We start from the raw sequence: 10,000 nt of genomic DNA, 5'->3' as shown, positions 1-10,000 counted from the left end.
AACACATATATATATATATATATATATTATATATATATATATATATATATATATATATATATATATATATATAAGAAGTAAAACGTGATGAAAGAGGAACACAAAATCGTGACGTTTCGAGTAAAGACCAGATTCCTCATCAGTCTATAAGGATTTTTAACGTTACTCGAAATCTCACAATTCATTATCCCTTTTGTGCTGTGTTGCATTTCATCTTTGTACACACGTCACTGTCTTTTTCTCTCTCTTTCTTTTTTTTTAAGACGTTAAGTGAATGACGCAACTAAACACAAAGGCGCAATTATGAATTTCTTGTGTATGAATATAACAAAAATATAAGTAAGTAAAAAAAAATGCTTGTAAAAGTACATATAAGTAAAACACGAAGTGCCCAAAATTGTATCTGTAATCCTCAATGTAAAAAAGATAAGTGATTATCTGGGTATGGATTTAATAATTTTTTATATCATCATCATATAAATCAACGTAAGAAAACCTGAAGCTCTATCCCTATTACTATGCAATATTGCATGGTTGTCTGGTATGAAAAAAAAACTAGGAGAAAGTTTTAGTTGTCTTCACCTTGAGATGGAAATGATGATAATAATAATAATAATGATGATAATAATAATAATGATAATAATAATAATAAAAATGATAATGATGATGATAATAATAATAATAATGATAATAATAAAAATGATGATAATGATAATAATAATAACAGTAATGATAACAATAAAAACAATAAAAATAACAGCATAGAAAACAACAACAACAATGACAACAACAACAACAATAGTCACGTAAATCAAAAGAAAATACAATAAGTCCAACGTGTCCTTTGAGTGACACCTCGACAACCACCTCCTCGGCACCACGAAGCAGGTGGTCTAAGCGGCGTGTGTAGGGGGGGGGGGGGGGGGGGGGGGGTGATGTGGGAGGGGGGGGAAGGGGGGTAGGGGGAGGAGGGGGATTGCAAGGTCGCGAGCGTCAGTACGAGGCCATGTCAACGGAGGGACATGTTTGTCTGTTTGTTTGTTTGTCTATTTCTTTTGTTTTATGTTTTTTTTTTTTTTTTTTTTTTTTTTTAGTTTTCTTTTCTTGTTATTTTGGTATGCTTTTGTTCTTTTTTTTTAAGTGTGTTGGTTTTATTATTTCTCTTTCTCTTCTCTCTCTCCCTCCTGTCTCTCTCTCCTATTTTTTCATCCTTCTTCTTCCTCTTTGTCTCCTCCTCCTCTTCCTCCTTTTCTCACTCCCTCTCCCTCTCCTCCTCCTCCTCTTCCTTTTCCCTCTTTTTCTTCTTCCTCCGTCTCCTTCCCCTCCTCTTCCTTCTTCCTCTCCTTCTCCTCCTCCTCCTCCTCTTCCTTCTTCCTCTTCTATTTTTCCTCCTCCTCCTCCTTTCTCTCCTCCCTTTCTCTTTCTCCTTCTTCTCCTTGTTCCTCTTCTTCTTCTTTTTCCTCCTCCTCATCTTCCTCCTCCTCTTCTTCCTCTCCTTCTCTTTCTCCTTTTCCGTCCTCCTCTTCTTTATGTTTTTTCCTCTTCCTTCTTCTCCTCTTCCTTTTCACACCTTCTCATCTTCATATTTATTCCTCTTCCTTCTTCTCCCCTTCCTTTTCACTCCTCTTCTTCATGTTTTTTTCTTCTTCCTTTCACTCCTCCTCTTCTTCATGTTTTTTTTCCTCTTCCTTCTTCTCCTCTTCCTTGTCACTCCTCCTCTTCTTCATCTTTTTTCCTCTTCCTTCTTCTTCTCCTCTTCCTTTTCACTCCTCCTCTTCTTCATGTTTTTTTTCCTCTTCCTTCTTCTCCTCTTCCTTTTCACTCCTCTTTTTCATGTTTTTCCTCTTCCTTCTTTTTCTCCTCTTCCTTTTCACTCTTCTTCATGTTTTTTCCTCTTCCTTCTTCTTCTCCTCTTCCTTTTCACTCCTCCTCTTCTTCATGTTTTTTCCTCTTCCTTCTTCTTCTCCTCTTCATTTTCACTCCTCTTCTTCATGTTTTTTCTTCTTCCTTCTTCTCCTCTTCCTTCTCACTCCTCCTCTTCTTCATGTTTTTTCCTCTTCCTTTTCACTCCTCCTCTTCTTCATGTTTTTTCCTCTTCCTTCTTCTCCTCTTCCTTTTCACTCCTCCTCTTCTTCATGTTTTTCCTCTTCCTTCTTCTCCTCTTCCTTTTCACTCCTCTTCTTCATGTTTTTTCCTCTTCCTTCTTCTTCTCCTCTTCTTCATGTTTTTTCCTCTGCCTTCTTCTTCTCCTCTTCCTTTTCACTCTTCTTCATGTTTTTTCCTCTTCCTTCTTCTTCTCCTCTTCCTTTTCACTCCTCCTCTTCTTCATGTTTTTTCCTCTTCCTTCTTCTTCTCCTCTTCATTTTCACTCCTCTTCTTCATGTTTTTTCTTCTTCCTTCTTCTCCTCTTCCTTCTCACTCCTCCTCTTCTTCATGTTTTTTCCTCTTCCTTTTCACTCCTCCTCTTCTTCATGTTTTTTCCTCTTCCTTCTTCTCCTCTTCCTTTTCACTCCTCCTCTTCTTCATGTTTTTCCTCTTCCTTCTTCTCCTCTTCCTTTTCACTCCTCTTCTTCATGTTTTTTCCTCTTCCTTCTTCTTCTCCTCTTCTTCATGTTTTTTCCTCTGCCTTCTTCTTCTCCTCTTCCTTTTCACTCCTTCTCTACTTCATGTTTTTTTTTTCTTCTAATCTCATTATCGATCGCTACTTCTCTTTTTTTACGTTTTTGTTTGTTTGTTAAGAACTGAGTGATGTACATGCGTATAGAAGATTCGGATAAAAAATAGGCATGTTGGAATAGATTACGAGGCCTTTTTCTTTTGACCTTGCCCACTGCTTCTTTCTCTTTCTATGTCTTTTTCTCTTTCTCTTTCGCTTCCTCTGTCTTTTTCTATTTCTCTCTCTATCTTCTCTTTCTGTTTCTTTTTCTCTTTCTCTCTCTATCTTCTCTTTCTGTTTACTTTTCTCTTTCTCTTTACTCTCTCTTTACTCTCTCTTTCGCTCTCTCTCTCTCTCTCCCTCCCTCCCTCCCTCCCTCCCTCCCTCCCTCCCTCCCTCCCTCCCTCCCTCCCTCCTTCCTTCCCTCCCTCCCTCCCTCTCCTACTCTCACTTTTTCACGCACACTTTGTGAAAGGAAATACGCAACCTCGAAGATAAAATCAAGATAGAGATAGCAAACCGAGAAAAAATAGGGATCAAAGTAAATATGTATATACATATATATGAATATATATATATTTATACACACACACACACGCACACACACACACACACACACACACACACACACACACATATATATATATATATATATATATATATATATATATATATACCTACACATACACACATGTGTGTGTGCACGATAGTCATAACGTAGAAGAAAAATATTTTCAAGAAGTGGAAGGAGAAGAGGAAGATACACAGACGATGCACCGAATGAGTGAGTCATAGAGAATGAGAGAGAGAGAGAGAGCTAAAGAGAGGGAGAGAGAGAGAAAGAAAAAAACAAACAAACACGTGCTCGAAAGATAACAAAAAACGAGTGTGCTTACGAAGGAGATATAAAACAAAAGAACGACATAGAGAAAAAAATATATATATATATAACCAAAAGAGAAAGAGATTATCGACAGAACAAACCCCCCCCCACCCCCCCCAAAAAGCGAAGTCAGCGGATCAAACGAGCTACAAAGAGTTTGCAAGGTAGTGACACATAATCACTCGACGACTCGTGTGTGCAACTTCCTTTGATCGTAAACAAAAGCGAGTCTTCGGGGGGGAATTCTATGCAGATTCGCGTATCGATTAGATATGAAAGAAACACGTGGATGACGCCATGCATTGGAGCTTCTCTTCTGAAACTGATGAGTTTGGAAATTGATGAGAGGGAGAGAGAGGGGGAGGAAGGAGGGAGAGAGAGGAGGAAGGAGGGAGGGGTAGAGAGGGATTGAGGGAGGGAAGGAAGGAGGGGGAGGGTGGTTGGGAGGCGGGAGGGAGTGATAGAGGAAGGGAGGGAGAGAGAGAGGGAGGAATAAAGTGAGAGGGATAGAGAGTGGAAGGGAGGGTAGGTGGGAGGCGGGAGGGAGAGGATCATGTGAGAGAGGGAGAGAGAGAGAGAGAAAATAAAAGTAAGAGAGATTAATGATAACAATAATGATAATGAAAGATCTCGAGAAAAGAGATGAACGAAAAATCAATCAAAATCCCTATAATTTTATCATCATTCTCTTTTTCAATTTTTATTTACTATTCTTTTTCTTATTTCTTATTATTTTTTGCCTTCGTACATTTGTTTGTTTGTTGCCTCGTCAACTAATTTAAACAGCTGTGATATATTTCATGTCACCTCCGTGATTCCACATTTGCCTACAATAGATTTAATGCCCATTGTTTATATGCACCGAACTTTGCACAAAAAAATACGGACTTTTCTTGGTCATTCGTGACGCGGTGGAAATATCTCATTTGCATACGTCATCTCTCGCTTGGACAAGGCAACGTGGTAGGAGTATAATGATAGCAACATGATAATGATGATGATGATAATGATGCTGAAGATGATGATGATAATGATGATTGTAATAGTGATAGTGATGATTATGATGATAATGATGCTGAAGATAATAATGATGATGATAATGATAAAGATAATGATGATAATGATGCTGAAGATGATGATGAAGATTAAGATGGTTGTAATAGTGATAGTAATGATTATGATGATGAAAATAGTGATAATGGTCATAATGATAATAATAATGATTGTAATAATGGTCATAATGATAATAATAATGATAGTAATAATGGTGATGATGATAATAACAATAATGATGATAATGATAATATCAGTAACAGTAATAAGGAAGATGATAATAATAACAATAATGCAAATAATGATAATAATAGCATTAGCGATGACAACGATAATGAAAATAACTATGATAATGTTAACAATAATGATAATAATGATAACAATAAAACAACAATAATAACAATAATAATAATAATAAGAAAAACAATAATAATAACAGTAATAATAATGATGGTGATGTTGATGATATTAATGAAATAATAATAACAATAATGATAATAAAATGATAACAATAATGATAGTGATGATAATTATAATGATAATAAAAACAATGAGGATAATAATAATAATAACATGAAAATAACAGTAATAATAACAATTATGATATCACTATCATTATCAATAATAACAATAATGATAGCAACACTAACAATGGTGATAACATTAACAAAAGCAACACAAAGAATAGCAAGAACAAGTGAAAGCAAACAAGAATGTTATCATAATTGGTGACAATAATTATTGTCATCATTTATGTTATCATGATTTCTTTTTCATCATTACCATTATTATTATCATTATCATTATTATAATAATAGTTATTATTATTACTATTAGTAGTAGTAGTAGTAGTATCATCATCATCATCATTATTATAATAATTATTATTATCATTATTATTATTATTATGATTATTACTATTATTGATATTATACTCATTGCTATTATAATTGTCATTATTATCACAATTATGATTACTATCATTTCTACTACTATTATTATTATTATTATCATTATTATCACTGATATTATACTAATTGTTATTATCATTACCATTATTATAATTACTATAATTACTATTATTATTATCATTATTATTATTATCATTATCATTATTATTGATATTACACTCATTGTTATTATCATTATCAAAATCATAAGATCTTCAACTATTTGAAGCAACTTCGACCTCGTTTTCTAATTACGTCCTCTAATTACGCCTTCTTATTACGATCTTCGGGTTTCACACTTTTACATGGCGTTTTTGAACTGTTACCTATTTCAAAAACACGGTCGTCGATAAAAAAAAATCTTTCTTTCCCCTTCCTTTTTGTGATATTTGGTACGTAATGATACCTTTATCTCTCCCAGAGGATTTAGTTTATGAAATATGTAAACAAACATGTTATGAAAAGAAATGTAATTGATTAAAGTGTTGTTCAGTCACTGGATATCAGCCCATCTATCTATATCTATCTATTTATCTATCTATTTCTCGCTCTCGCTCTTTTTATCTCTCTCTTTCTCTCTTTCTCTTTCTCTCTCTTTATCCCTTTCTCTCTCTCTCTCTCTCTCTCTCTCTCTCTCTCTCTCTCTCTCTCTCTATATATATATATATATATATATATATATATATATATATATACACATATATATATATTTATATATATATACATATATTTACATAAATATACATATGTATATATGTATATACATATATGTATGTATGTATGTATATATGTATGTATATATGTATGTATGTATGTATGCATCTATGTATGTATGTATGTATGTATGTATGTATGTATGTATGTATGTATGTACGTATAACATTAGAGTATGAAAACGACTGTTGCAAAGAGCAGTGTCCTATCAAGCTTCAATTGAGCGCGTTTTCTATTCGGATACAGAATAAGAAGAAAACGAAATTTGTTAATAGGTAGACTTCGATATCTCGACACTTGACATCATACAATAAGGAAATATATAGAACCAAAATAATATCGTTTAAGAAATTGTACTTCATTCTAGATGTATTTCATTTGATAGAAATGTGTCTGGATGAGGGATAATAGATGCGAACTTCTTAAGAAAATATGTGTGGTTAATAATGAAACGAGGTTAACACGGGTGATTGAGGAAAAATAACGGTTATTAATTATTACATTAAATAAGCTCCACAAAGTATAACGATAAATCTACAGAAATATGATATAAAGTGACAATCAGTCATCATGTCCGAACGTTAGCATGCAGCTATTTGCACAACTGCATTAACAGCAATATATTTATTAATATATTCCATGAAAAGGCTTAGAAGAACCCATTTTATGATATTTTTTATTTATCTTTCACTTTTTTTTTTTCTTTCTGTTATGAGTTATGATTTTTTTTAATTATTTATCTATTCTTTCTTTTTTTGAGTCAGGCAAGGATTCGAACCCAATATTTATATATTCTTTTTAATGTTTCCGCAAATGTAATCAGTGAGATGTGGGCGGTGTTAGTGATTGGTTCATTGGGATATTACTCTGCATAATCAGGATTGCAATAAGGTATGTATTAGTCTGCACATTATTATTATTATCATTATCATTATTATTTTTATTATTATCATCATTTTTTTTTTTTTTTTTTTTTTTTTTATAGCGTAGCCAATAGATTCATTCTCGTAAATTACCGAAATAAATATTACGAAATAACCATATAGCGGGCACACTGGCGAGAGAATACTATATTTTTTAATAGATTTTGAAGTACGTTTAGTTTAAGGTTAGGAGTTTGACGGGGGGAAAAAGAGAAAAAATATATATATGAGGTCTGAGGAATATTCATATGAACTATGTTTTTTTTTTTTTTTTTCTTTCTTTCTTTCTTTCTTTCTTTATCAAATCATAACGTTTCCTTCGTTACTTAAAAGGCTATTCTTTCCGTATTTCCAAGCCGGTGAATTATCATATAAGTGATACATACGTGTTTGAAAGCACGTGCGTATATGATAGATTGCTGCGTTAGAAAGTTGACCGAGCCAGTAAGTAGACTTTCATATTTGTGTGGCCAAAGGTTACATCCGATCTGATGATTAATGAGAGCCTAAATATTCTATCTTGAGTCTGGGATGTAAGTGAAAGTGAGTGAGTGAGTGAGAGTGTGAGTTGGAGTGTGATTATCATATATACGTTGTTAGAGTACGATCAAAATTGAGAATATTTTTAGTCGTGTTAAATCTTGAGCCGTGACGTCACGTGTAAATAAACAAAATGGCTGCCTTGATGTGTCTCAGGCCTTTCGAATTTATTTCAATTCTCTTTTGGAAAACAGAGGACTAATATTAGTTGGTTATCATTAGAATTGATGCTGTATTTATGGCACACTTTATTTTGTACTAGACATTCGTTAAGATTGCAAAACGAACATGTAGGCAATAGGTAGATATTGTTAAGGGGTTGCAGATGTACGCACTACTTATTTATTTAATTATTTTTTTTTAGTACTTTCAAATGGTCTATCATAAAGTAGAGATGAGATAACATAAAGTCGTATTGTGTTCTAAAGACTTTTACACACGTATGACGTCACAAGCCATAGTTGAACAAGTTTTTTTTTATGAAAAGCCAACCAGGCTTGAGTTTTACCGTCTTATCGGCTTGATCGATTTTACAACAAAAATGCGGCTTAACGAAGCGGACATTCGCACTATAACGACGAACGTAAGCGATTATGTATGGGTATGTATCTGATAATCACACTCACACTCACTCTCACACTCACACTCACTCTCACTCTCACTCTCACTTTCACACACTCACTCTCACACTCACACTCATTCTCACTCTCACTTTCACACACTCACTCTCACACTCACACTCACTCTCATACTCACACTCACTCTCACTCACACTCACTCTCACACTCACACTCTCACACTCACTCTCACTCTCACACTCTCTCACACTCACACTCACGCTCACACACTCACACTCACACTCTCTCACACTCACACTTACACTCTCTCACACTCACAATCACTCTCAACCTCACTCTCACTTTCACTCTCACTCTCACACTCACTCACACTCTCACACTCACTCTCACACTCACACTCACACTCTCTCACACTCTCCCTCTCCCTCTCCCTCTTCCTCTCCCTCTCCCTCTCACACTCACACTCACCCTCACTCTCACCCTCTTTCTCGCTTTCACTCACTTTCACTCTCATTCTCGCTCTCCCTCTTCCTCTTCCTCTCCCTCTCCCTCTCCCTCTCCCTCTCCCTCTCCCTCTCCCTCTCACACTCACACTCACCCTCACTCTCACTTTCACTCTCATTCTCACTCTCCCTCTCCCTCTTCCTCTCCCTCTCCCTCTCACACTCACTCTCAAACTCACACTCACTCTCACTCTCACACTCACACTCACTCTCACACTCACTCTCCCTCTCCCTCTCACACTCACACTCACTCTCACACTCACTCTCGCTTTCACTCACTTTCACTCTCATTCTCACTCACTTTCACTGACTGTCACACGAAAACAAAAGTTCGATCTGTCCAGCTGGTAAAACTTTTACCCACACAATCATCAGAGTTCAAGTTTACAAGCACGATCAACTTTCTATCACTCCTGAGCGTACCCAGTCAGTGCCCGTCGCTTACGATGCCACAATTTAACAGGTAATAAAAGAATTTACATGAATTTAAAGAAGATTCACCATCATCAGGTCATGTTTACTTAAGGAATTCGTGTTTCGGCAAACTAGTTAAGCCGAGAAATCGACCATCGATAAAAAAAAAATATATAAAAATGGTGTTGAAGAACAGAAGAAAACAGATGTAAAAAAAATAAAATTTTGAACCCGATGCTAAAGAATACGAGTAGAATAGAAGACTTTTGAATAAGAGTAATAACAGTACCCAAAGAATAACATTTTGAAGCTAATACTCAAAGAATAAGGTTGTGAGGATACGGACTGTCTATGAGATATTGCATGCAACTGAATATTCGCTATCGAGAGAGAGATATGCAAAGTGTCTTGTGCTTGGTTGCACGAAAAGGTTCAACGATTCAAGAATACGCGAAAAGAACAGGGAAAAACATTTGCAAGATGGGGATCAAAGGATAATTTATGGGAATAGGAAGGCGAGACAGTGAGTTGGAATCCTGGAATGATTCTAAACGGGAATGATTCTATATGGGTCTTCTATAATAATTAAAGAATATGAGAGCTACTGTACTGCTTGGGTTTGTGTGTGTGTGTGTGCGTGTGTGTGCGTGCGTGTGTGTGTGTGTGTGTGTATGTGTGTGTGTGTGTCTGTGCTATATTTTGATCACAAACAACTGGAACACAGCATAGAAAAAAATCAAATCAATTCACTAAGACACTACACAACATTAAATCACATAATTTCTT

The 10,000-nt window shown here is 35.1% G+C and overlaps 2 protein-coding genes across 6 annotated transcripts in view; one reads left to right on the top strand and one right to left on the bottom strand.

Moving 5' to 3' along the window:
- Nucleotides 1–10,000, bottom strand: part of LOC147471635 (uncharacterized) — a 669,089-nt gene that overhangs the window by 309,378 nt on the left and 349,711 nt on the right. The gene's annotated exons all lie outside the window — the stretch shown is intronic.
- Nucleotides 7,114–10,000, top strand: part of LOC122247331 (uncharacterized) — a 50,292-nt gene continuing 47,405 nt past the window's right edge. The window contains exon 1 of the mRNA XM_086537573.1: nucleotides 7,114–7,147. The gene's annotated coding sequence lies outside the window, so the exon portion shown is untranslated. The remainder of the gene's footprint in view (nucleotides 7,148–10,000) is intronic.

This window comes from Penaeus japonicus, unplaced genomic scaffold, assembly GCF_977035675.1.
Source record: "Penaeus japonicus unplaced genomic scaffold, GWHDUDI00000001_assembly GWHDUDI00000006, whole genome shotgun sequence".
NCBI lineage: Eukaryota > Metazoa > Arthropoda > Malacostraca > Decapoda > Penaeidae > Penaeus > Penaeus japonicus.
This window is presented reverse-complemented; position numbering and strand designations above follow the sequence as displayed.